We start from the raw sequence: 27,709 nt of genomic DNA on the forward strand, positions 1-27,709 counted from the left end.
CTCAGCTTCCTCTTAATGCAGACCATACTGACGTCTCAGATTTCTCTTAATGCAGACCATACTGACGTCGCAGCTTCCTCTTAATGCAGACCATACTGACGTCTCAGCTTTCTCTTAATGTAGACCATACTGACGTCGCAGCTTCCTCTTAATGCAGACCATACTGTCGTCTCAGCTTCCTCTTAATGCAGACCATACTGACGTCGCAGCTTTCTCTTAATGCAGACCATACTGACGTTGCAGCTTCCTCTTAATGCAGACCATACTGACGTCTCAGCTTCCTCTTAATGCAGACCATACTGACGTCTCAGCTTCCTCTTAATGCAGACCATACTGACGTCTCAGCTTCCTCTTAATGCAGACCATACTGACGTCTCAGCTTCCTCTTAATGTAGACCATACTGACGTCGCAGCTTCCTCTTAATGCAGACCATACTGACGTCGCAGCTTTCTCTTAATATTCGCGGGAAAAATCTTCACGAAACATATTTCTGAGAACAAATTCCCTCACGTACCCAGGGAAGAGGATCCTAGTTGTTCCAAACTGACTTCGCAGCTTCCGCCACATCCACAAATTCTCTACACTTTGTGTATGGACATCAGGGTCAACTGGCCTCAATTCTATCTGGCACCTCAACCATAAGACATTTGCCAAAGCCACGGTCCACTCCGCCGAAGACCCAGTGACCTTACCGCCATTCTCCCCTGTGATATTTCAGGTGGTAGTATTTTGTTTCGTCAATCACCACAACCAGTTTCGTTGAAGCCTCCGACATACACAGAATGTCTCTGCAGATATGACTGACACTCCTCCCTGAGAAAGTTTCACCAGTTGACCATAGTCTTAGGATTGACCCTGTCGATCTCCTGAGGCATGTTAGTGGCCCAGTAGTACGTATATTAATCTCGTAATAATAGGGGGAGATGGCTCTTTGAGAAGAAACTGCCGTCCTTTATGGATTTAGAATGGCGACACCACCTACAGTGCCACTTCATGTCATCTATAATGTCTTGCTGACCATACAACGAGCAGGCCCTATTGCACGTCGGACACTCATACGTGTTTCACACTAGTCCCCTTCTTTCTGGAGTCGGCATAGCGTGCTTCAGTGATACTAGATTATAGCGTTCTGTTATGATGTCTTCATCATTGAACATCTCTGATTGTCGATATGCTGCCATGTCCCTTGAACCGGTCTCTCTGCCATGCTTACTTTCAAAATGTCCGTGATGGATGGATTTAGAATGGCTACTCCTAGCCAGCCACTTGGTTGCTCTTTCTAGGATTGACATTGCTTGCTGCAATGTCACTATATGTGTTATAGCGTTCTGCTATGATGTCTTCATCATTCAAGTTCTCTGCATTGTCGACATGTTGCTATGTCTCTTGAATCGGTCTCTCTGCCATGTCTAAGCCTCTGCTCATGCTTACTTTCAAAATTTAATGTAGCCTATGTACATACAGATCATCTGGCAAAGAGAATTGTATGAGAATTATCCATGGGCTACAACCACCACTAAAGCAAGAAATATGATTGCATGTTCATTGTCAACTGATGTGTACCAGAAGCATAGCAACCCCACTACTGCTGCGCAAAGACAGCCAGACGTAGAGGCAGAGGTAGATCAGACAGACAGTGGGAGACAAATATACATACACACAAAGACAGAAAAAGAGAGTTGGGGGCAGAGAGAGACAGACAGATGGAGACAAACACACAGAGACAGAGAGAGACAGATAGACAGACACACAGTCAGAGAGAGAGAGAGACAGACAGACACGAAGAGAGAGAGAGAGAGAGAAAAAGAGCGCCAGACTGGAACAGACAGGTAGATCAGATAGAGAGGGAGAGAATTGAAAAAATTGGAAAGACAGCAATGGACAGTTCTCTTTAGGTGGGTGAAGGCCCATGTCGGAATAGTAGGGAATGAGATAGCTGACCATCTTGCCAAACAAGCCGCCATAGAAGATGAAGGGGAAATAGCTTATAACAAAATACTGAGAAATACCATATTAACAGAAGAGAGAGAAAAGACCTTAAGAAAATGGCAAGAGCAGTGGGCTATCTCAACTAAAGGCGCAATAACGAAATCATTCTTCCCATCAATTAAAGACAGATTGAAGATAAATTTACCTGTCTGGGCTGAATTTACTTCTATTGTGACAGGTCATGGCTTCACAAGATCGTACCTTCACAGATTCAAAATTATTCCAACTCCAACGTGCCCTTGCAGACTAAAAGAAGAACAGACAGTCAACCATATAATATTAAGATGTGCCACACTGATAAAAGAAAAAAGAATCCTACGAGCTAATATATTACGCACAGGTCAAACCTGGCCTCCACCTTTTGATCAGTTCACAACAACATACCTCAAAAGCTTCAGAAAATTTATAAAATCCATAGAATTTGGCAAAATGTAACAGTAATTGAAATTAGAAATAATATTAACAATGATGGTTATCCTAAAATAGAAGAAGTGCAATTAGGCAACACTTGTATCTATAAGAATTTCAAGATCTCAATCAAAATTGTAAATATTTGTTCTCATGTCATAAATTATGTAACTAATTATTGTAATATTTTATGTAAAGCATGTAGTATTACTCCAATGTAATGGAGCATGCTGATATACAAAGAAAAAAAAAAAGACACACACATACAAGAAGAAACAGATGGAAGGGTGACAAGACAGACGAAAGGATGACAAAAAGAGACAGACAGACAGACGAAAAGGAGGCAGACAGACACAGAAAGAGAGAGAGACAAATAGATGGACAGATGGGAGAGAAATAGACACACACAGAGAGTCAGACAGACAGAGGGAGGCTGACAAACAGAGACATATGGAAGGGAGACAGACACACGAACATGGGCAAAAACAGACAGAGGCAAACAGGCAGTCATATATACAGTTTTATTGGAAATTATGTTTAATAATTTTACTAATACTAATTGAAAATACTTATTAGTAGGCTATAACTACACACAATACATTTTTTGGTACTCAGTCTGTGAAGTTTGGTTCCTGAACTAAAATTTAATATTATTTTCAATATTTATTCATTTTGTCATGCAATAGCCTTTTATTTACTACTATTAGAATGTAATTCCGAAACCAATTTCATAAAGGCGGCCACTTTTATAATATGTTGTCATGATTACGACAAATTCCATCTATAAAGTTGTATCGTGACAACTTCATAGGAATGATTTTTGTAATAGTTAATATTACGTACTGTTGCCTGGGCACTGTCTAAAGCAGCCATTTATGGTCTGAGTCCCAATAACTATTATATTCAATTAATTACACAAAGCAAAATTTCATTTCCAGACAAAGAACAATATAATTTCCATATATATGATGGTAGCTGGGTAACTCGTCTCAGAAGTGTCGTCCAAGAATTTTTCGATTGCGGAGTATCCATCAGGCATACCAACGCTGTAAGAAAGTTCTCCGTCGTTTCTAGTAGACCTGCTGTCATCTGATTCCGATGTGTATCCAACACTTTGTTGTGAAGGGAGATAGATGTATCATATAATAAAATTAAACTTTTTAGATACATACACAATTTTACATGAACATCCGTAGGAGTATGCATGTAATCAGTTATATTTCTTGTAGATGTCTTCGGTTTTTTTTATCTCGATGTCCGCATCCTAAAACATAAGAAGTTACATGTGCTCAAGTAGGCATTCTGCTGCCGTATGTTCTAAGAGTGTTTCTTTGCATTGATCTTCGGTATTTAATATATACCGCTGATAAGATTGTATTATCTCATGCACGATATCACAATGACCGCAAATAGTCTTTTTGCAATGATACATGCACAAATGGAGATGGGTATATAATCTCTGCGGATCTTTATTGCGGAACAGACATTCATCGAGAATATTTGTATAAATCACATTGTAATCGCCCGCTTGAGGCAAATCCTGTTCCATTAATTGGACAAACTCTATAATGTTTGCCTCTTCTAATGTCGGTTCATACAAAGTTACGTGTAATATAATGCCTCGGATTACCTCCTGTTTCTGTTTGCTGCTGGGAGTTTTCTTCTTTCCAGTTTTCTTGGTCGTCTCCATGGGAGGTGCACTTGGTTGTGGTGCTTCATCCTCTGACGATATATATGTCTTCCGATTCCAATGCTACTGCCACAGCTTCGGTTGACGTTGAGGTTGTCATGTTTGCTGGACTATAATTTCTCTGCTTAGTCTCCATCTTTTATACACCTCTCTGTGTGTGATTACCTCATCGGTTGGCAAATACCTTGGCGGCCTTCAGCAGCAGCAAGAGAACAAAATAGAGTGTAATGAGGTAATCACTAATTTTAGCGCGATATTCATTTGTTATCACAGTTACAAAGAAAAAAATTAGGTATACCTACGTTTAAAGGTGTACGATTTGCCGTTCGTGAATAAAGGGATCGAATATTGGTATTATTATTGGCGCCAAACATTATAATTGGAGTAAAAATTTTCACGCTTCCTTTCTCTGTCCATTGACAAAAGGATTACTTACTTCCGTTGACAAATGAGGAGGTTTGCCAAAGGACACTCAACCTGTAAATAATAGTAATTCTGCATTGAAGTGTCGTACATTTCTCATCATTCTATTTCATAGATAATTCGTACAACCATACTTCTCATCACCCACAATAATTATTCTACCGCAAAATTTCAGCTACAATTAAGAGTATTACGGTACTAATTTATTGCTCACGACCACTTCAAACTTATCACCATCATGTCTTCATCATCATTACCTTCGCCATAAGGCGTGCATGATGACGTCTGGCCTGATACAATCACCTACAATGTTAGTTATATCTCATATCAGCAGAAATTGATCCTTGACTGACAGTGTGGCTGATATTTCATTTAATATGTTTACCATATCCATCTTGTTCAACTAGATGACTTGTTTGCCCGTGAGAAGAGTGATTCTCCTGGACTGTGTCTGTCTGTTGTCTGTCTGTTTTCTTTTCGGCGCTGTTGACATCTGGAAAGTCAAACAATGTTTCATTGAAATCAAAATCTTCCCAATGGCTTGTATATAATTCATACATTTTTCCATCGTTAAATGGTGATATATTTATTCTTGATTGTGCATTGGTTGTGTTGGATAGGATTTTGGATATTTCTGTTTGTATCACTGGCCAGTATTTGATGAATAATTCATATAGATCGTGTTTTGTTACATTTTCTGGTGCATTTGGTATTGGTGCAGTCGGATTATAGTTGCTTGAGATTCTCTTGTCAAATTGAAAGAACATGATTCTTTCTAATATTGGTTCTTTGTCGATGTGACACCATAAACATAAGTCATTGTTGTGATGAATATTGGTAGTCGCGGGATAGGTTCTTTATTACTGTGTTTTATGTCTGTTTGTATTTTAGCTCCCTCAATTAGTGATTTCCATGTCCCAATGTTTGTAGGATCTAATACAGGTTCTTCAAAGAGTACTACTGTTGATGTTGGGAGTTCATCTAAAGTTTTATCCTTCTCTCTTGTGATCGTTGTTGCGTCACAATCTTCGAGGAGTAGATTTAGGAACATACTTTTTCCTGTGTTGGTTACTCCTTGTATTACAAAGGTGTTGATTTTTTGTAGCGTCATGTTTTTGACAAGGATGAATTTAGCTAACAATTCTTGTGGTTGGATATTGTTTGATAACAGGAGTTGATTTAACCATTGTACATTTTCGAAGTTTACACTTTCTATGTTATAGTTTTGCAGTATGATGTCTACGTAGTCTGTATATTTTAGAGTTTGTTTCTGTTTGGTTCTAGTTAGCATTATTAGTTTTTGGATCATGGTTGAATTAGTTACACCTGATATTCTGTATAGTTCAATTTGTACAGATTCAGGGATTTTACGCATGAAGTCTTGGTATGTTTTGACTTTATATTCATTGATGAGATCAAGAATATAATCAGTAGTATAATTTCTGTGGGTTACATTTGTTTTTAGGTTGTCTTTAGATTCTTCTATATATTTGTTGCATTCTTCTAGTTCAGTGCCATCTACATTATCTATGTTGTTTGTCAATTGATTGTTTATTCTGGCAACGTATTTATTTGGATTTCCAAACTGAGAGAATGTGCTGAGACCTTTGCGCATGCAATATAATATGAATCTTTGAATGAATCTGATTCGTTGTAACTTGCTATAAGCTTCTGCAATTGCAGGGCCGACTGCGCAAAGGAATTGTAAAATTCTTTGGACCGTCCTGGATACATTGTTGGTGTGACTGGGGGTGATGATGAAGTGGTAATGGTCTCCATGGTCAAAGAGGGAGAAATTTGGTGCTCGTTTGTTGTTTGTTGTTCCTGGGATTGGGATATCTTGTTGGATATTTCGGTTTGTTGTTCCTGGGATTGGGATATCTTGTTGGATATTTCGCTTGTGGACGATAAATGTGTAGGCGAATTCATGGGAGACAGTGTTTTTGCAATCGGTGTCTGTTTCGTTACTATTACTGTTGGGTATTGTCTTTTCGCTTCTTGAGCTGCTTGTGTTTGTATTGTTGGTAATACTCTCGTCTGTTTTTTTGTTGTTGGTATTGGGTCTGATATTTGTTCAATCTTCTGTTTTGTCAGTTTCATCGTCTGTGATAATGTCAATTGTTTCTGTTTCGGTTTTTGAAGTTTGATCTGTTTTTCTACTTTGGTCGGTTTCAATTTTTCCGTCGGGAACATCATGTTTGCTGCATGAGTTCTCTCTATCTGTGCTATGCAGACGTGGACAAATTATTAACAAAATTGACGATTTTTATGATATTTTGTTTACAAAATTTGACTTTTAAATTTAGACTACAGTTGACAATTTTGGATATTTCCATCATTACAGTAAAGAGAAATATGCAAAAATGTCAACTGTAGTTTAAATTGAGGAGTCAAGTTTTGTAAAAATATATAATAAAAATCTTCAATTTTGCTAATAATTTGTAAATTAGCAAAAATGTCAACTGCATTGAAGAGTCAAATTTTGTAAAAATATAAAACAAAAATCTTCAGTTTTGCTAATAATTTGGAAATATCCAAAATGTCAGCTGTAGTCCAAGTTGAAGAATCGAATTTTGTAAAAATATACAATAAAAATCTTCAGTTTTGCTAATAATTTGTAAATATGCGAAAATATCAAATGTAGTCCAAATTGAGGAGTTAAATTTTGAAAAATATGCAACAAAAATCTTCAATTTTGCTAATAATTTGGAAATACACAAAAATGTCAACTGTAGTCTAAATTGAAGAATCATATTTTGTAAAAATATATAATAAAAATGTTCAATTTTGCTAATAATTTGTCCACGTCTGTAATATCGAATTCTCTTTCTTTGATGTATATCGGATTGTCTGTTAAGAGTTCTTCTCTTTGGTCCTTCGTCCCTAGAATCGCTTGCATGAATTCTTGATTGGAGTTTACATCCATTTCTTCCCACTCGTAGTTTACTATCCCCTGGCAGAACCATACTTTTTGTGGGTGAAGTGTTTGTGTTATTTGTAGTAGAAATTATAGTAGATTGACTCTCCCCTGACGACTGCTCATGTTTGTGAGTAGAAAGTAAAAATCTATTTTGTCTGTTAACCAATATATATTTGCTTTTAATGTTTGCAGTGGCTCCTTTTCGAGATTTGCTGAGAATATTTGGTTTATGTTTTGAAATTTTGTTTGGTGGCCTTTGTTCGGTGTAAATGGTTTGATTGATGTTAATTTTATTAGATACATCTGTGGAGCTATTTTGATTTTTTCCCCGTCATTGTTTCTATCTCTGGATAATTGTCTTTGTTCCCTATTTGATCTTTCCATAACTGTGTTATTCTCATTGTATTGTAAATTTATTTCAACTCAACAACAATAATTCCTTTCTACAATTCACCTTAAACGCTCTCGGCAACAATGGGATTTGCTCTCCGCACAGCAACACAGCGTTCGTTATTGCACTCCACAAACGACAATGACAATTTACCTGGACTGTTATGAACAACAATGAACTGTTAATCTTAACTAATATTTACAAAGCACTATTTACAAATCAGAACTGTCAGTTCTCAGTTCTTCTAGCTCAGTCACTCGAGTTCACAGTATCTCGAACCACAGACCTTCAGAGACAGTTCACTGTACTCGAACTCAGGTCCCTCCAACTGCGGTCCACTGCACTCGAACTCAGGCCTTCGGATGCTGACGCAGTTGCGGACGCACACTCGAGTCGAACTCCGGTACACAAGACTGGCTTGCTTGCTCTTGCTTACTCACTGACTGAATAAACTGAAAACTGCTCAAGTTCGCTCGCGTTTCTTCTTTTATAGCAAAATCATAGTTGCGAGAAACTTCTACGGGTGTGCAGAGATAGCGCTCTCGAATTATCTGGATATCTCCACTTCGACGGACTTCTGGAAGAGTCGGGAGGGTCCGTCCCCCCTTCACTCCGCACGCAGCAGTTGCGCGCGCACCCTCCCCTCGTCGCGTTGACGTAATACACCCCCTCTGCCCTTCAGCATGCAGATGCTCCCCGTACCAGCGTTTCGTCTGCCGCGCGCCCTGTCGGACGCGTGTTCAAACCCCGTTGCAGCTGTCACAGTATTTACTTGGGGTTTCGAAGTCTTCTGGTGCGTAGTCCCAGTCTTGGAAGTCACTTGTTGATTATTCTAGTTGTTTAGCTTGTTCTAGTAGCCACTTATTGTCGTTTATTATTTTACGATGTTTTGTTAATGCTTCTTTTGCTTTGCGTACACAGTCTTCGTTGTCGATACACTGACTTGGATAAGTCCAACACTTCGAACAACTACAGAAGGCTTTATTGTGTTTGCACAGCGGTCTGGCATGAGCCATAGTATGCTTTGCGTCGATATGCTGAGCTTTATATAGTATATATTATCTTTATGACTGTGATAACGAGGTCGTTATGTTATCGTTTAAAATGAAAGCTTTAAAACATACATGGGCATCGTGCCTCAGTTGAGAATTTGTGCCTCACTGACCTTCACAGAGCTTATCGCTCTGAGTGACATCATCTTCACAGTTGCCGTTCCTCTCTCACGCAGCTCCTAGGCATGGGCAGATTCTATATCACTTTCATAAGCAATATCAGGGGTGGCATAATGGCATTATCAAAGCAGTGTGTGCGCGTTAGAAAACGATTATTTCATGAGAAATGGGAGAAAGAGTTTTTTCGCTGTTTAGAATAGGAGAGCATACGATGTATGTTATGCTCGAAAATCCTATTAGGAATTAATAAATTTAATATACAACGACATTACTCCTTATGTCATAAAGAACATGATGAATTAGAAGGTAAGACAAAATAAATGTTATTTTTCGTACTATTCCGTAGAAAATTTATGATCTTAACATTTGCATAGTATATTAAATACGACATTATACCTTAAACACGCTGCATTAAAAGGTAGCCTACGAGGAATTAAATGTTGTTTGTACGTATTATTTCCAAAAGAAATTTATATAAAAAAAATATCAAATGTGCGTAGAAAACAAAATATGATTTTCTGAAATTATTTTAGGTCGAGAACGTGCAAATCTATTAAGTAATCCTGAGAAACGCCAGAATATTCAAGAAAATAAACGTAGACAACGTGATGGAATATTAATTGGCTAGTTACGCAATTTCTCGTCTGTGATTTAAATCAATTCAACGATGGAGAAATAGTAAAGAGGTTTATGATTAAAACTGCCGAATTAATTTTTCAAATTGAATAAAAGTTTTCGAGTCTCTCACGTTAACCAAGCGCTTTCCTAATAATTTGCCACTGACCGCCTTAGCGATTGCGATAAGATGACGCAGGTTACAGCAGTTTATATTTCCCATCCTACTCTGCAGTCTCCTCTCCTAGTAAACAAACTATTTCAAATCGAGTGCCTCACGTAACCGAAAATTGTGCCCATGTATGCTTTAAAATATCCATAATGACATCCGGTTATATAATTACACATAGTCTATCATCCAATAAAAAAAAAATAAATGTTGTATCCACATCCACACATCCGAATACCACATGATGGACCAAACTTTTAAATGGCCACACACACACACACCCTCCCACCCTTGTAGCGCGACGTAGTTTTATAATATAAAACCAACAAATATACTATATTTGTAATGTAAAACATAATTAGTAAATTAAACTGATCATAGCAGTTGTATGTAATAAATGAAAGTTACTGATTTCTCTCAGAAGTTCAGACTGTAGAAAACGTAAAATATTCTTTACTAGGGTAACCAAGGGTAAATGGGGTCAAAAAGTAACAATTTGTTAATTTCATAATATATTACACTCATAACATATCATTAGTTTCAGCCACATGTAAGTACTACTTCCCCAAAAATGTTTCTTTTTTATTGTAACCTAACTCTCTGTACATGAACTGAAATATTTCACTGCAGTGACCCTTTTTACCCTTCAGTATAAGGATAAATAGGATCAGCGTTTAGGGCAAATCGGGTCACAATTTTTCCCTTTATTACCTACACGGAATGTTAAAATCAATATTGAATTGATTTAATTTAACACTTTACACCTTCCACAAACAAACACTGTTTTCTTTTCTGCACCAACGAACTGTGTTGCAGTGTAGTCCAAAACCATATGTGTACATGCGTACAGTTTCAAAATTCTAGATACAAGTTCATTTTCTTGTTCTGGAGTAAACGTAGTTTGACGGCCTTTACTTTTCAAGTGGCTGACGTCGTTGCAGACATGAATGAGGAACTCCTAACAACTCAGCAGCATGACGTTGGCTTCTTCCCTCGCGAAATGCTTTAATAGCCTTCTGCATGTCGTTCTCAGTCCACGAATTTGACGTTTTCCTCTTACATTTAACCATCTGTCACAAAGAATTGAAAATAAATACTTAATTTGAGTGGACTGATTTTAAACAAGTTGACCCTATTTGTCCGATATTACTGACCCTATTTAACCCAAATTTAGAACTTTTTTGCTCTAGAGGTTGGTAGTACTGAATACTGCTTTGACGAAGGTGTTAATAGCCATAATCTCTTCTAAAAAGCTTAAACTTAATATGAAAGTTAACAGTACAAATTCTCTGCAATAGTTGTTGTAAAATAATAAAGGAACCGTAAAGCATTATTTAAAATGCATAAAATATTCTTAACTCACCTTTACATTCTCTCTATTCTTTTATTGTCAACACAAAGAATACACACACCAGCTGGCGTCAATGGCACTCAACGTGTACAGGAAGTTCTCTTCCTGATCAGTATATGGTAGCATTGCTTGAACTGGTTTACGCTTGAATATGGAGACAGGGTTTTGAAATTGACCCGATTTAGACTGAGTTACCCTAAATGTCAATTGTTTAGTTCCTCAGGCAGTATGTTTAACACACAGTTTTACACTTACATGAAAGAACTGCAACTGTTGATATAGTCATCTTCCTCTGGCAGAAGTTGCTTTGTTAGGATGGTTACTTTCTAACTAGCTAAGTCAGAAAAATCTCGTAAGTACGAAAATTAATATAAAGCTATATACACTTTGGTACAAAGTGTTGGAGAACTTAGGCGTCTATAGCTTCAGCCTAACTATTCTTGGCTTTTATGCAACTGATAATCTTCTAGTCGTCGTCTTCCAGCAAAGTGGGGTGAAATGAACCCAAGCCACTGGTCGACACGTTTATCCATATATGGTTAGGTAGCACATTGATAAACAGGATGAGCCTGTGAGATCTGTGGTCATTTAGATTTACAGAAATCTCCATCATTTGCCATCTTGTCATAGCAACGTTGCTGTACCTTGGTCTGTAACATATTTATAATACAATATGTTAAAATTTGTCTTACACGTTGGGTTTAGCTACCTCATATCAGCAGAAATTGATCCTTGACTGACAGTGTGGCAGATATTTCACTTAAATGATCTACATAGTAAATAGATGTGTGGCACTGTTTCTTTCTTAAAAACTGTACAACTTAATTTTGGTTGTGTAGTGTCGTGCCCAGAGGATCAGATAGTAGGGGATTATCAGGATCAGCCCGGAGGGAGTCCAGGTAGATGGCCTATCAATCCTAGTACCAATGCTAAGGATCTCAGTGAGCCTAAAATAAAGTCAGATTTTCAGACGGGTGTGGACACAGGATCAATGCAGTAACAATCAAACTCAATAATAAAATATTTAATGTAATAAAAATAATGTAAAACATCATTAGTAAATAATTAGTAAATTAAACTGATCATAGCAGTTGTATGTAATAAATGAAAGTTACTGATTCCTCTCACAAGTTCAGACTGTAGAAAACGTAAAATATTCTTTACTAAATGTCAGTTGTTCAGTTCCTCAGGCAGTATGTTTAACACACAGCTTTACACTTACATGAAAGAACTGCAACTGTTGATATGATCATCTTCCCCTGGTAGAAGTTGCTTTGTTAGGATGGTTATTTTCTAACTAGCTAAGTCAGAAAAATCTCGTAAGTACGAAAATTAATATAAAGCCATGTACACTTTGGTACAAAGTGTTGGAGAACTTAGAGGTCTATAGCTTCAGCCTAACTATTCCTGGCTTTTATGCAATTGATAATCTTCTAGTCGTCTTCCAGCAGAGTGGGGTGAAATGAACCCAAGCCACTGCTTATATACGAATTTCAAACAAAGAGTGGCGCCAAAAATGTCAGTAACTATTGGTTCCCACGGCCGGAACTGTAATGAGTCAGCGCACGATTGGTTCCTTTATTTTGCATAATCACGTAAAGTCGACACGTGTATCCATATTTGGTTAGGTAGCACATTGATAAACAGGATGAGCCTGTGAGATCTGTGGTCATTTAGATTTACAGAAATATCCATCATTTCCCATCTTGTCATACCAACGTTGTTGTACCTTGGCCTGTGACAGATTTATAACGCAATATGTTAAAATTTGTCTTACATGTTGGGTTTAGCTACCTTGTGAAAAAGCTAAGGACAATCATCATCCTATCCTCATGCATGTTTTCTACATAATAATAAAATATTCGCAATTATGTGACACTGATATTGACAGTGGTCACCTTAGCCTTGATGGAGGCAATAGCACAACAAGGTTAACTATTACGTCAAAGTATACAGGGTGTTCAAGCTGAGCACCACAGTAGCAATTGCAGCAGAGTTCTTTTTATGTTTAACTGAATCGGAATGGTTTTTTCAAGTCTCCCTTGTGAACCTTAATTTGAACTTTACAGTATGCTTTATTGCTGTCTTCTTTCACTTTCCGAAGCCATTTTGGCAATGAAGTATCATTTAACCATTGCCTATTAAATGTTTTGGTATACTTCTCCCAGTTTCCTATTTTCAGTAATTCCAGAAATAAATAGTAAATATTTACATTTTCAGTATGATTACAAAACAAAATAAATGTGTAAAAAGTTATTCACTATCACAATTTGAAAATGTTACTGTATATTACTTTTACAACAAACACAGTTCTCTTAAAATTATTCCACCATCAGACTCAGAATGAGCTGATGAGCTTGAATGTATGTCGTTGTACCTGATGGGCTCCAATAGGAGAATCATGGTAGGTTGACACGTTTGTGCCGCGAGTCTGCATGCCCATATGTTGCAATGCAGCACTGCCTCTATTGGCTATTGCCGATAAGTGGACACACTTGCAAATGTTAGGAGGTTTGAGCGCGACTGTATTAGTGTTATCTTGACAGGTGATGAGATACCTGTTACCGTTCTCATTTAGGGCTAATGAACAACGATGTCTAACGCTAATTTTACCCAAGGATCATCTTGTGTATCTGTAATTTGCAGTTCTTGTTTAGTTCAGAGTGGTGTAGCTTTGTTTCTCTGACACATATCGCAATTCAGAATAAAATTCTCAATTCCTTGTTTCATTGATGGCCATTTAACGTACACTTTACTCTTTTCGTCGTCCTTACAACCAGACATACTGTACATACATTTGTCGAATTATGGTTTTCTTTCTAGCTTCGGTTAATTCATCAGGCGAAATTAAAGCACATAGTGAAGGTATTCGTAACATATTTAACTTTGAAGTTTTTCACGTTCAGTAATCGAAGTCAAATTCATAATAACACTATTTTCGTAACATATTTAACTTTGAAGTTTTTCACGTTCAGTAATCGAAGTCAAATTCATAATAACACTATTTATTAAAGTTGTGAAATAACTAATGTGGTTCTACTTACAAAGTGTAATTGGCCTGGGGCCTCTGCCATTTGGCAGGAACTCTTCTCCTGAATCCATGAAGTCCAGACTTGTCTAGTCATCCATCCCCACTGACATGGTTTGTTAAATCTGTAGGTTATGAGAATACTATTTGATTACTCACAATGGATGGTGGGCCTGCTGCCACTACAAATTGTAGGCAGATCCTTTCCTGTTGCCATGATGGCTCGCTTCTGTTTGGAGTTAATTTTCTGGTTAACAGCCTAATGTATGAGTATGGATCACTCACCAAACTGAGGTATGCAATGATCCTTGAATGTTTGTAATGAGTCACTGCTGTTCTTTTTTTGTCAGACCTGTAGATCGTAGAACAATTGCTGTCGGAGTAGCAGAATATGTCGGGTTTGGAGGGACCTGCAGCTGTTGAGTTGGAAATGCTCTCTATAGGTTGTCTTCATCTGTTATGTGGCCGTTTATTCCCCTCAGTCTTCCTAGTGGTAGGTTTTTGTTGAGGTTGTTGTGTTGTTATTTGTAATGGTGTCACTGTTCCCTCATAATGGTTCTCCTATGCATTTGGATTTGCCAGTAAATGTCATGACATTTGTGAAATGACATATATACATACTATACCTGTAGGCTGCTTCGTTCTCTGATCACCATTTTCAGACCGGATGATTCGTTGTAACTAGGAATGGTGTTCTTTTTATACGTTTCGGCTCTTTCCATTTCACGTCTATCAGTGTAGGTGTGCCTTCAAATAATAATTTACACTTCTCAGCAAAGGGACCACTTGTAATACAAGGTTCCTCCCATAATGCCGCATAGTGTTTGTTCAACTTTTGAAACCCAAATTGTCCGTTCATGATTTCTTCCCAATTTGGTACCAAGGTCAACAGAGAACGTGTAGTCATACTTTTTCCTCCTTTGCTTACAGCTTCAAATACAAGAGTATTGCGTTTAGGATTGCCATTAGTTAACCATTCCTTTATATCTCTCTTGAAGTTGCAAATATCAATATTTTGAGCATTTAAGATATTATGAATGCGTGCAATTGAACCATTGTTACAAGTGACAATATTCTCATAATTTAATGTACTGTGCTGGTTATATGTACGTACAGAGTCAAATGTTTGTTCTGTCACTTCTCTTAAATTTATGTTGTGCAAGTGTGGAATCAAGAGGTCAGGATATTGCAACTCCAATTGTTCAATAATACTTCTGTCATGTTATACATCATAATATGAAATAGAATATGAGACAACTGTTCCATTGAATGATTATTGTATTTCAGTTCTTTGCATATATTGAATACAGATCTTTGTGACCATGAAGCCATGAGTAGTAGTATATCTTCAGCATTTCCTATGACATTTAGGGTCCTTCCATGCATATGTTAGTAGATGTTTTTTGGATTTTTACATTGGTTTGTATGTTTGATTTATCAAATTTTGCTTGTAATTTGGTTTTGTAATTATCTGAATGTGCGGATGTATAATGTACACCATGTGTGTATATGTGCATTGTGATGCTCGTTATATTCTACTACCTGTAGACGTCCTTCTTCCACATTATGGAACAGTTGCCTGAATACATTTTTCCATAGGTTAGTAAAGGTTATATCTGGTGCTTTGTTGATGTTAGTAATGCTGCATATTGTTTCTTGTTCAAACAACCATTCTTCATCGAATGATTTTTCACTTTATTCCCATGTTTGCGAAGCTACATTTTGAATTAAATGCCATTTAGATTGGCTACAGGATATCTACTCATACTGTCAGCATTACAATTTCTTTTCCTGGCTCTATATTGAATTTCATAGTCATAGTCTTCTAACAGCAATTTCCATCGTATCAGACGCAAACTAGGGTCCTTAACATTAAAGATCTACGCAAGTCCACGATGATCAGTAACTATTTGAAATTTTCTATCTAATAAATAAGGTCTGAAATGTTTGCAAGCCCTTACAATTGCCAAAAGTTTCTTTTCAACTGTACTGTAATTAATTTCGCATTTGTTTAATGTTCGATTTGCCTATGCAATGGGCTTCTCCTGTCTCAATTTTCCTTGACTTAAAAATCGCATCTACTGTGTAACTGCTAGCATCTGTGGTTAGTATGAACAGTTAAGAAAAAAACTGGATACTGCAATAATGGAGCATGTGTAAATTTGTATTTTAACAAATCGAAACTTGCTTGCTCTGTTTCGCCCCATTTCCACCTATTATCTTTCTTTAATAGATCTGTTAATGGTCTCGCGATAACATTAAATTCATCTATAAATTTCCTGTAATAGCCTGCCAGATCAAGAAATGATTTAGTGTCTTTGGTTTAGGAAATTCACTAACAGCCTTCATCTTGGTCAGGTCTGGTTTTACGCCTTCAGCTGTAACTATGTGCCCCAAATAGTTAAGTTCTGCCTTTAACAATTCACACTTATCAGGTTCGATGTTGTGTTTCCTTTTGAAAACTCCCCTTGATTTTGCATAATATGCTTGTAGAGTTTTTCTCATTAACAAAATATAATTGATATAGACTAAGTACTTATTTCCAATATATTCTCTTAATACAGCATTCATCATTCTCTGAAATATCGCTGATGTTGACTTCAACTCAAAACGTATTCGCTTAAACTCTAAATGACGTCTGGTGTACTAAAAACTGTCTTGCACTGATCATCTGAATGAATGGGTACCTGCAAGTAACTACTACAAGCAGAAAAATACCTAGCCCTGCCAATTTTGTCTAAAATATCTTGAATATTGGGCAAAGGATAACTGTCTCCAATAGTTAATTCATTAAGGCGACGAAAATCTAACCAAATTCGAAATTTTCTCTGTGCCGAGGCATCTAGCTTTTTCGGTATTACTAGTAAAGGAAAGTTCCATTCACTGTTACTGTGTGTTATAATGCCATCTTTTAACATTTGATCTACTTGAGTCTTAATCTCTTGCTGATGTGCTTCAGCCAGTCTCTAATTCTTTGAAGTTATCGCTCTCCCCTTCGGGATAGATAAAGTAGGAATAGAATGTATTACTGCTGTTGTAGTTATTAGTCTGCCGCCCTGCAGTTTGAAAATGTCTACATATTCTTTATAAATATTTCTAATCTCTTCCGCCCTCTCTGTTATGTGACCCAATCTCAAATTATCTCTTAATAGTTGTATTCTCTTAGCAGTGAACAACTCATGATGTTCCGTTTCTTTTACATTTGTTGGGGGGGGGGGTTAATTAGTCTATCTCCCTGCAGTTTGAAAATGTCTACATATTCTTTATAAATATTTCTAATCTCTTCCGCCCTCTTTGTTATGTGACTCAATCTCAAATTATCACTTAATAGTTGTATTCTCTTAGCAGTGAACAACTCATGATGTTCCGTTTCTTTTACATTTGTTGGGGGGGGGGGTTAATTAGTCTATCTCCCTGCAGTTTGAAAATGTCTACATATTCTTTATAAATATTTCTAATCTCTTCCGCCCTCTCTGTTATGTGACCCAATCTCAAATTATCACTTAATAGTTAGAGAGGACAGGGAAGACCACGGCTCAGATGGTCTGACATGTTTACCAGAGAGGCGGGGAAACAATGGTCGAGGACAGCAAAGAACAGAGTTTTGTGGAAAGAACTAGGGAAGGTCATTGTAAATAGATAACGTAATCAGGGTTAAGATATTGTAAATAGTAAAGTTAGTATTAGTGAAAGTGTAAGATAAGTTTTGTAAATAGTAAAGTCAGTGTTGAGAAAGTGTCAGTTAAATAGTGTAAATAGCAATCAGTGTTCGTCAAAGAGCCAGTGTCAGTATAATGTGTGTAGTGCAAGAAAAAAAAATGAACAAAGAACAGTGCGGAGACTAGTTAAAGTTGAACAGGGTTATTAACCATGTCACAAAAGTAGTATACACGACAAGCTCGCCTGGATTGGCTCTCCAAGCGAATACACTTGAGCCATCCCTGTCGAGGGGGTTCTAACCCCATCACAGGAGGCCTGTGCCCAACATGGGACATCATGGCTAACATTCATTCATTCATTCAGTTGTATTCTCTTAGTGAACAACTCATGATATTCCATTTCTTTTACATTTGTTGGGGGGGGGGGGGTTAATTAGTCTATCTCCCTGCAGTCTGAAAATGTCTACATATTCTTTATAAAAATTTCTTCATAATCTCTTCCGCCCCCTCTGTTATGTGACCCAATCTCAAATTATCTCTTAATAGTTGTATTCTCTTAGCAGTGAACAACTCATGATGTTCCATTTCTTTTACATTTGTTGGGGGGGGGGGGTAATTAGTCTATCTCCCTGCAGTCTGAAAATGTCTACATATTCTTTATAAAAATTTCTTCATAATCTCTTCCGCCCCCTCTGTTATGTGACCCAATCTCAAATTATCTCTTAATAGTTGTATTCTCTTAGCAGTGAACAACTCATGATGTTCCATTTCTTTTACATTTGTTGGGGGGGGGGGGTTAATTAGTCTATCTCCCTGCAGTTTGAAAATGTCTACATATTCTTTATAAATATTTCTAATCTCTTCTGCCCTCTCTGTTATGTGACCCAATCTCAAATTATCACTTAATAGTTAGAGAGGACAGGGAAGACCACGGCTCAGATGGTCTGACATGTTTACCAGAGAGGCGGGGAAACAATGGTCGAGGACAGCAAAGAACAGAGTTTTGTGGAAAGAACTAGGGAAGGTCATTGTAAATAGATAACGTAATCAGGGTTAAGATATTGTAAATAGTAAAGTTAGTATTAGTGAAAGTGTAAGATAAGTTTTGTAAATAGTAAAGTCAGTGTTGAGAAAGTGTCAGTTAAATAGTGTAAATAGCAATCAGTGTTCGTCAAAGAGCCAGTGTCAGTATAATGTGTGTAGTGCAAGAAAAAAAAATGAACAAAGAACAGTGCGGAGACTAGTTAAAGTTGAACAGGGTTATTAACCATGTCACAAAAGTAGTATACACGACAAGCTCGCCTGGATTGGCTCTCCAAGCGAATACACTTGAGCCATCCCTGTCGAGGGGGTTCTAACCCCATCACAGGAGGCCTGTGCCCAACATGGGACATCATGGCTAACATTCATTCATTCATTCAGTTGTATTCTCTTAGTGAACAACTCATGATATTCCATTTCTTTTACATTTGTTGGGGGGGGGGTTAATTAGTCTATCTCCCTGCAGTCTGAAAATGTCTACATATTCTTTATAAAAATTTCTTCATAATCTCTTCCGCCCCCTCTGTTATGTGACCCAATCTCAAATTATCTCTTAATAGTTGTATTCTCTTAGCAGTGAACAACTCATGATGTTCCATTTCTTTTGCATTTGTTGGGGGGGGGGGGTAATTAGTCTATCTCCCTGCAGTCTGAAAATGTCTACATATTCTTTATAAAAATTTCTTCATAATCTCTTCCGCCCCCTCTGTTATGTGACCCAATCTCAAATTATCTCTTAATAGTTGTATTCTCTTAGCAGTGAACAACTCATGATGTTCCATTTCTTTTACATTTGTTGGGGGGTGGGGGGGTAATTAGTCTATCTCCCTGTAGTCTGAAAATGTCTACATATTCTTTATAAAAATTTCTTCATAATCTCTTCCGCCCCCTCTGTTATGTGACCCAATCTCAAATTATCTCTTAATAGTTGTATTCTCTTAGCAGTGAACAACTCATGATGTTCCATTTCCTTTACATTTGTTGGGGGGGGGGGGGTAATTACTCTATCTCCCGGCAGTTTGAAAATGTCTACATATTCTTTATAAAAATTCTAATCTCTTCCGCCCCCTCTGTTATGTGACCCAATCTCAAATTATCACTTAATAGTTGTAATCTCTTAGCAGTGAACAACTCATGATGTTCCATTTCTTTTACATTTGTTGGGGGGGGGGGTTAATTAGTCTATCTCCCTGCAGTTTGAAAATGTCTACATATTCTTTATAAAAATTCTAATCTCTTTCGCCCCCTCTGTTATGTGACCCAATCTCAAATTATCACTTAATAGTTGTATTCTCTTAGCAGTGAACAACTCATGATGTTCCGTTTCTTTTACATTTGTTGGGGAGGGGAGTTACTAATCTGGGCATCTTATTTATTACTAACGTTTTACTCGTTGTATTTACCAATAAACAAGGGAACGTGTTCTCACAATTGACTAAGCTGGAGAGGCAAATGACACCAGGCTGCAACGGTTGGTGTTATATATAATGTGTCCCTCTCTCCTTAGTAGGAAATTCTACCTCAATCTCACTATATGGAGGAACCGTCATCAACTTGGCCAACATACGAGTATATCCATTTTCAGAAAGCCAATCCTGACCCAGGATTATATTCAATTGTCTAGGTAAACTGTTTACCGCAAAAAAATCAAAGTTAATTGTTTCTAATGTATTCTCAAACTTTAAAGGTACCTTTTACCTTTAATTTGTTTCCTGTCATTTCTTGTATTTCTACATTACTTTAATCTTCTTTAAATTTAATAAAGCATCCTCTTTTACCAAGGAAATCTGTGATCTTATATCAGTTAGAGCTATTCTAAGCCTTCCTTTAATTTGCGGGCATATGACATTAATTTCATATAGTCCCAACTTATTCACAAGGGTGTGTCCCCCTGTCTATCACGTTTCCTATGAATACTTATATCTTTGTTCCCATGAACACTTGAAACATGTAATGACTTCTTGTCATTAACCACATTATCTATTTGTATACCAGTATACCCATTCAGTGACTCTAGGTCATTGTAAAAACTTCCTTTACGCCAGGGGTCGTCAGCACAGAGCACGCTGGAGCTAGCCTCTCTTAGGCGCGGAAAACGCAGTGCACTAGGGTGCACTCCATAGCTGCTAGCGGGTATGCTCTCTCTCTCTCTCCCCCTCCCCCCCCTCTCCCTCCCTCCCTGTTGCACGACAGTGCACACGGGACAGCACCGCGTACCCTTTGCACATTTCAGCAAGTGCTGATGACCACTGCTTTACACCATTGGGCAGCAGATTCCCATTCATATGTAATGACCCTAGGTCATTGTAAAAACTTCCTTTACACTATTGGGCAGCAGATTCCCATTCATATGTAATGACCCTAGGTCATTGTAAAAACTTCCTTTACCCTAGGTCATTGTAAAAACCTCCTTTACACCATTGGGCAGCAGATTCCCATTCATATGTAATGACCCTAGGTCATTGTAAAAACTTCCTTTACCCTAGGTCATTGTAAAAACTTCCTTTACACCATTGGGCAGCAGATTCCCATTCATATGTAATTGCCCTAGGTCATTGTAAAAACTTCCTTTACCCTAGATCATTGTAAAAACTTCCTTTACACCATGGGCAGCAGATTCCCATTCATATGTAATGACCCTAGGTCATTGTAAAAACTTCCTTTACCCTAGGTCATGTAAAATCTTCCTTTACACCATTGGGCAGCAGATTCCCATTCATATGTAATGACCCTAGGTCATTGTAAAAACTTCCTTTACACCATTGGGCAGCAGATTCCCATTCATATGTAATGACCCTAGGTCATTGTAAAAACTTCCTTTACCCTAGGTCATTGTAAAAACTTCCTTTACACCATTGGGCAGCAGATTCCCATTCATATGTAATGACCCTAGGTCAATGTAAAAACTTCCTTTGCCCTAGGTCATTGTAAAAACTTCCTTTACACCATTGGGCAGCAGATTCCCCATTCATATGTAATGACCCTAGGTCATTGTAAAAACTTCCTTTACACCATTGGGCAGCAGATTCCCATTCATATGTAATGACTCCTCGTCATTTACCTATGATCCTTTGTCATTAACTACATTACAGCCTAACACTTGAGCTGTCTTCGGCTGTACAGGCAGCCCTATTGTCTGTTTTCCTGTCTGCAATGTCCAGATTCGTGGTGCTGGCACATTTTGTGCGAACCGGTGTGTTTTTACAATGTTTCGCTATATGTCCTTGTCCTTGACATCTAAAGCATGTTGTAGCTGATGCTACATTTACCTCTCTTAATTTGCGGCTTGCTTTCTCTCTTCATTGTTCCCTATAGCTTGGCAAACTACTATATTTCCCTGTTGCCTATATTTTTGCGACTTCACTTCACTTTCTTTGAAAACGTGAATAAAGCAAGTTAAAATCTTTGAAAACGGACTTAGGACAATTTTGAATCCACCTCTTCAATTGTGTCCCGAGATTCCTGCAAAATTCTTATAAAATTCTTGTTCTTCCCCATGCAACTCGTGGAATCTTCGTAGCTACACTCAACAGCTGACCAAGAACTATGAAAGACGGAGTTGCTTGTAACAAAGTAACGTCACAAAAATGGCGTGTTGTGTGTAAATATTAAATGCAACTTTTTTGTAGTTGTCTTTTTTCAAAGTAACGCAACTCGAATTGTGTGCAATTATTGACTTGTGTGTTGCACATTTAAAAGTTGCATGCAGTTTTAGTTGCACCGTGGATTACAAGTATTCGATAAAATTCAGAGTTGTCTATTTTCAATGAGGAAGATGCAGATGACTAACTCGAGGCATAAAAGTTTCAAGTTTAATTTACGTTGAAATCTTCTACCAATAGAGACTGCAATTTCGAGCATATGCTATAAAATGCGTAAAACTGAAAAAGTAAATTACTCTGTATAAAATTCGTTATCGTTATATGTTTTTGTAACTATTTTATTTTGTGTTCAGTGTGAGCAAGCTGATTAAAATTTGATTCATAACTGATTTTACAATAAAAGACCTCTAAACCACGTAGAAATGTAATATAGAGAGAGAGAGGGGGGGGGGGAGGAAGAAGACTATCCAATTCTAAAAGATATATTTCATACACTCTTTGTTGAACAGTTTCATGTTTAGAATAACTCTTCTCGGGTTCTCAGCAGGTGAGTTGGAGATTTGCTGAAGAAGATGGCAGAGCTAGCCGTCGAAAGCTTGGAAGCAAATCTCCAACTCACCTGGCTGAGAACCCAAGAAGAGTTATTCTACATCAAACACCGGGAAAGCCTCAAGTCATACAGCTTCATGTTTCTGTATGAAATTCAAGCAAGATTTATTTCAATGCCGAATTCGTCATAATGCTATTAAATGGTTCGAATAATTGTGGAAGTGAAGAATTCATGTGATATTTATTAAGAGTAGTCACTGGTCCATGCATTAATTTGTTGTCATGTCACTATAATTAAACTTTGCAAAGTGAAGCTACACTGCAGAATTCGTCATAATACTAAATAGTTTGAATAATATTATGGAAGTGAAGAATTAATGTGATATTTATTAAGAGTGGTCACTGGTCCATGCATTAATTTGTTGTCATGTCACTATAATTAAACTTCGCAAAGTGAAGAATTAATGTGATATTTATTAAGAGTGGTCACTGGTCCATGCATTAATTTGTTGTCATGTTACTATAATTAAACTTCGCAAAGTGAAGCTATGCTGCAGAATTCGTCATAACACTAAATAGTTTGAATAATATTGTGGAAGTGAAGAATTAATGTGATATTTATAAAGAGTGGTCACGTGCATGTATTAATTTGTTTTAATATCACGATAATTAAACTTTGCAAAGTGAAGCTATGCTATTTATCATTTGAAAATTCTCCTTTCATGGTGTCACGGAATTACTGTAATAAACAGAGCCCAGATTTCCATGGACTAGCTTTTCATGCACTGTCATATGACAGAACATACACATTGAAGCGAGAAAACATTAAAAATATCCACTCTCAAAATTGAGTTCCACATTATATTATATTTTTATTTTATTTTGATACAACGTATAACAAGAAGTTACTTAAGCCTTTATTACAACAATCACAATGAACTACATCACTGTCTGTCTTTAAAAATGTCTTCCCCTCAATCCATTTTGACATAAGATCTCTTCTTGCAATTCTAACAGGAACTATAGCAACATTTCACAGTTCGACACAGAAGTATACTAAATTGCAGTTCGCAAGCACGCTGCTTCTGCCTTCCTTTCTTTCAATATTTTGACCTCCGGCTTGTAACAAGTGAGAGTTGAGGGTTGGAAATTTCAGTGTAACAAAGGGAGAGTTCAGTGGAAAGTCTTTGGACTAGTCGTCAGGTAGGATGTCACGAAACTATATTACCAGTATCTTTCTTTTATTCTTTTTCTCAACAGACAAATAACGTGAAAATACCAGATTCTACGAAGCAACTTTTGTAAGACACTATTATGCAAGTTAACATATATTATGTATTAAAGCCAGAAAAAAGGACATAACTTGCAATATAAAAGTCTAAATATGTGCTATTAAATCTAAAAGCTTGAAAATGCGCATTATGCATGAATTTACTTCCAAAAAAAAAGTCAAAATATGCAAACATGCATGGAAAAAGTACGATTATTTGAAATTTGTGAGTCATAAAACGAATATTTGCAAAGATTGAGAAGTTGAACAAGCTTACATAAAAACACGCATTCGCATGGAAATCCAGGTTCTAGTAATAAAATTGAACCATCTATGTGAACTCCAAGTCAGGTGGCCATTTCTCTCAATACAACATTCATCACAGCACTAAAGGAATTGAATAATAAAATTGTGCAGACGAAAAGTTTATGTGATATAGTTAGAGTAAGGGTAATCATTAGTGTAAATATTGCGCCTATTTTCGTGTATTGTTTTTAATGCCACTATAATTAAGCTTTGGAAAGTGAAGCTATGCTGTGTGTTATAACTTGAAATTTATGTAAATTAATCGCTATATGTTAAAAAGGTGGAAGTCACATTCTTTTTTTCAAAATTTATTTTTTATAGAAATGTGTTCTCTTACCATAGACGCATAAATTTTTGTTAAAAGAATTAAAAAAAATCATTAAAAATGGTTAAAATGCAACATAACATTTTATAGTTTATGTTAAAAGTGCGGATGTTCTTGACAGTTTTTTTTGTCTCTCCTGTAAAATTTGTATTTTTTTTTGGACTTCCGACCTTTCAACAAATAGCAATTCAAATATAGCAAATAGCCACTGGCGTAGCTCAGTTGGCTAAGCCGCTTGCCTGTCAGTACAGAGTTGCGCTCGGGCACGGGTTCAATTCCCGCTTGGGTTGATAACCTGATTGGATTTTTTCCGAGGTTTTCCCCAAACTGTAAGGCAAATGTCACGAAATCTGTAGTGAATCCTCGGCCTCATCTTGCCATATATCATCTCGCTATCACCAATTTCATCGACGCTAAATAATCTCGTAGTTGATACAGCGTCGTTAAATAACAAAGTAAAAAAAAAAAAAAGATAGAAAATTAAAAGAAAAACTTTTTTTTAAACTTGACTTACAAACATGATATATTTCCAATCAAATAATGTATTACTAATGGAAGGACTACAATTGTAAAATTTAATGTTTGAAAACCATTTTAAATATGTGATACATGTATTCCTGTACTGAAAACTGCTTGAATTGTTCCTAAAGAGTTATGTAAATGTTTTTATAGCAGAAATGGTCGTTTTTTACTAATGCTGTCCACTGTCTAGTCATAAGGGAATCTGTATTCAAACCCTATTGAATAGTTCGATTCAGAGCTATTGAAGTGTTCTAGGATTTAACATTATAATGAATTATTTAATACTTATATTTTACTATCTGTGACTAATATCACATCTTCAGATGACCTTAGTATATGCAACTGTCCATTATGCTATTATGTATCTTTTCCATCAGTAAAAATGACCATCACTGCTGTATAAATTTATGATAAGCATCACAAACGTGTTTTGTGAGTTAAGTACTTATTATGAAGTCCATTATGTTCCATTCGTTTTCATCCACAAAAAAATCACATTTTCAAATGTTGGAAGTTATTTACATACATAATGAAATTCTCGTTATTTTTTATAAATATATGTAATGAATTTGATAAGGAGAGATTTTATTTAGGTGTGTGTGTGTGTGTGGCTTTTTTTTTCTCTCTGTGCTGCAGAGATCCAACTCCAATGTATGCAAGAAAATTATCAATTCTAATTAGCTGTCATTTTCTTTTTTTGGAATTCTTTTAAATCCAAATTGAATTTATACTGGATAAAGACGATATTGGATAGGATTTTGTGGAATATTCATCTTTATCCTGCCATCATTACACTTTCTGTTTAAAACATTCTAGTTGCAGAAAGTAAAGGTGACATATCAATTATCCAATCTTACAGAATTTTTGGAATATTTGTAGTAGTAAAAGTTGTAAAAATGCTATGTAAAATATATTTTACATTAAATATCTATGTTATTGATATATATCCAATTGATTAATTTTTAAGCTTAATTTGAAAAAAAAAATGTAAATGTATTTTAGCCAGTAATTAACAATATTTGACACTATTTATATAACCTTTACTGTACTAAAATAGTTTGTTGAATTATCTGGTTTAGTAATTTTAATATATATTTTTTTTTATTGAGTAAAAATGAAAATGAAAATATGAACTTTTATAAAATATTGTAATAAACTGTTTGTTACATAAATTTGTTGAGAGAGAGAGAGAGGGGGGGGTAGTGTATGTGTTGGTTTCTGACTTTGAGCACTTGGCAACTGAATCATTGTGTTTCTGAGCTTATCTTGATCTAATAAATATTATTTGTAATTTTTGTATCTTTTATTTGAACATTTACAGGATCACTACACAAATAATTCTGGACCAGCAAGATTAGAGAGGCTCGGGCATAAAACATGGTAACTACATTTTGGTAAAAAATGAGATATGTAGCATATAATATGGTATCTTACATTCTGTGTCTAATCCAGTAAGTTTTCCAACATCTCAACAGATGGCAGAAGTACAGAGATTTTACTTTCCTGGTAACTATACAAAGTGTTACATGTATAAAATAAATGTTTACATACCTAATAACTTGAAAGCACTAAAACGCCACGTACCATGTTTTACCCCCGAACCCCTGATTTAATAATCGACATGTCTCTATTTTACTCCATCAAGGTCTGCCCATTCATTATTGAGACTGTAAATAACACATTACGTATAATCTTTTCGCTGTAAGAAAAATCCTAATATCAACAATAGCACGTGACTGAAGTGAGGCTTCATTGGCCGCTGTTTGGTGCCATAGATTCTCAGTACGTGTTCCCGCCTACTGTTGTACATTCTGTTTCATGTTAAACATTTCCCGTTACTCATCAAGTAGGCCTAACCTCACTACTATGCATTCGTTTGCTTAGGAGACATTTACTTTATAATTACTGTAATTAAAACTCACTTAACTTATTATATACATTTAAGACTATTTGTTTTTCTCTGCTTTTGTGAAGGTTTCTACTCTTATGTTTAATAACCACACACACCGAGGATGCAGAAGCCATACTTCAGCACCACGTGCTTATGTGAACAACTACGAGCTCAAGTGACGCCAGCTTGTTATGAGAACAGACTATCTCGGTATTACTGTTAGTATTTCTCCGCGTTCATAGTACATAACAAAATATAAAAGTAGCTTTTCTTTTACATAGCGTTTTACATATGAGTGAAGTTATATCTTTCATTGTATTTAACAACTAGAATTGAAGTTTTTATTTTCAAACAATACAAGATTATGGTTTCCAAATACGAACTATA

General features: G+C 36.5%; 1 long non-coding RNA gene across 1 annotated transcript; it reads left to right on the plus strand.

Moving 5' to 3' along the window:
* The first annotated feature begins 101 nt into the window (after positions 1–101).
* On the plus strand, positions 102–26,724 carry LOC138694370 (uncharacterized). The gene is made up of 2 exons (XR_011330916.1): positions 102–21,528; positions 21,593–26,724. It is a non-coding gene; the product is annotated as an uncharacterized lncRNA (long non-coding RNA).
* The last annotated feature ends 985 nt before the right edge of the window (positions 26,725–27,709 follow it).

Source organism: Periplaneta americana, chromosome 1 (assembly GCF_040183065.1).
Source record: "Periplaneta americana isolate PAMFEO1 chromosome 1, P.americana_PAMFEO1_priV1, whole genome shotgun sequence".
NCBI lineage: Eukaryota > Metazoa > Arthropoda > Insecta > Blattodea > Blattidae > Periplaneta > Periplaneta americana.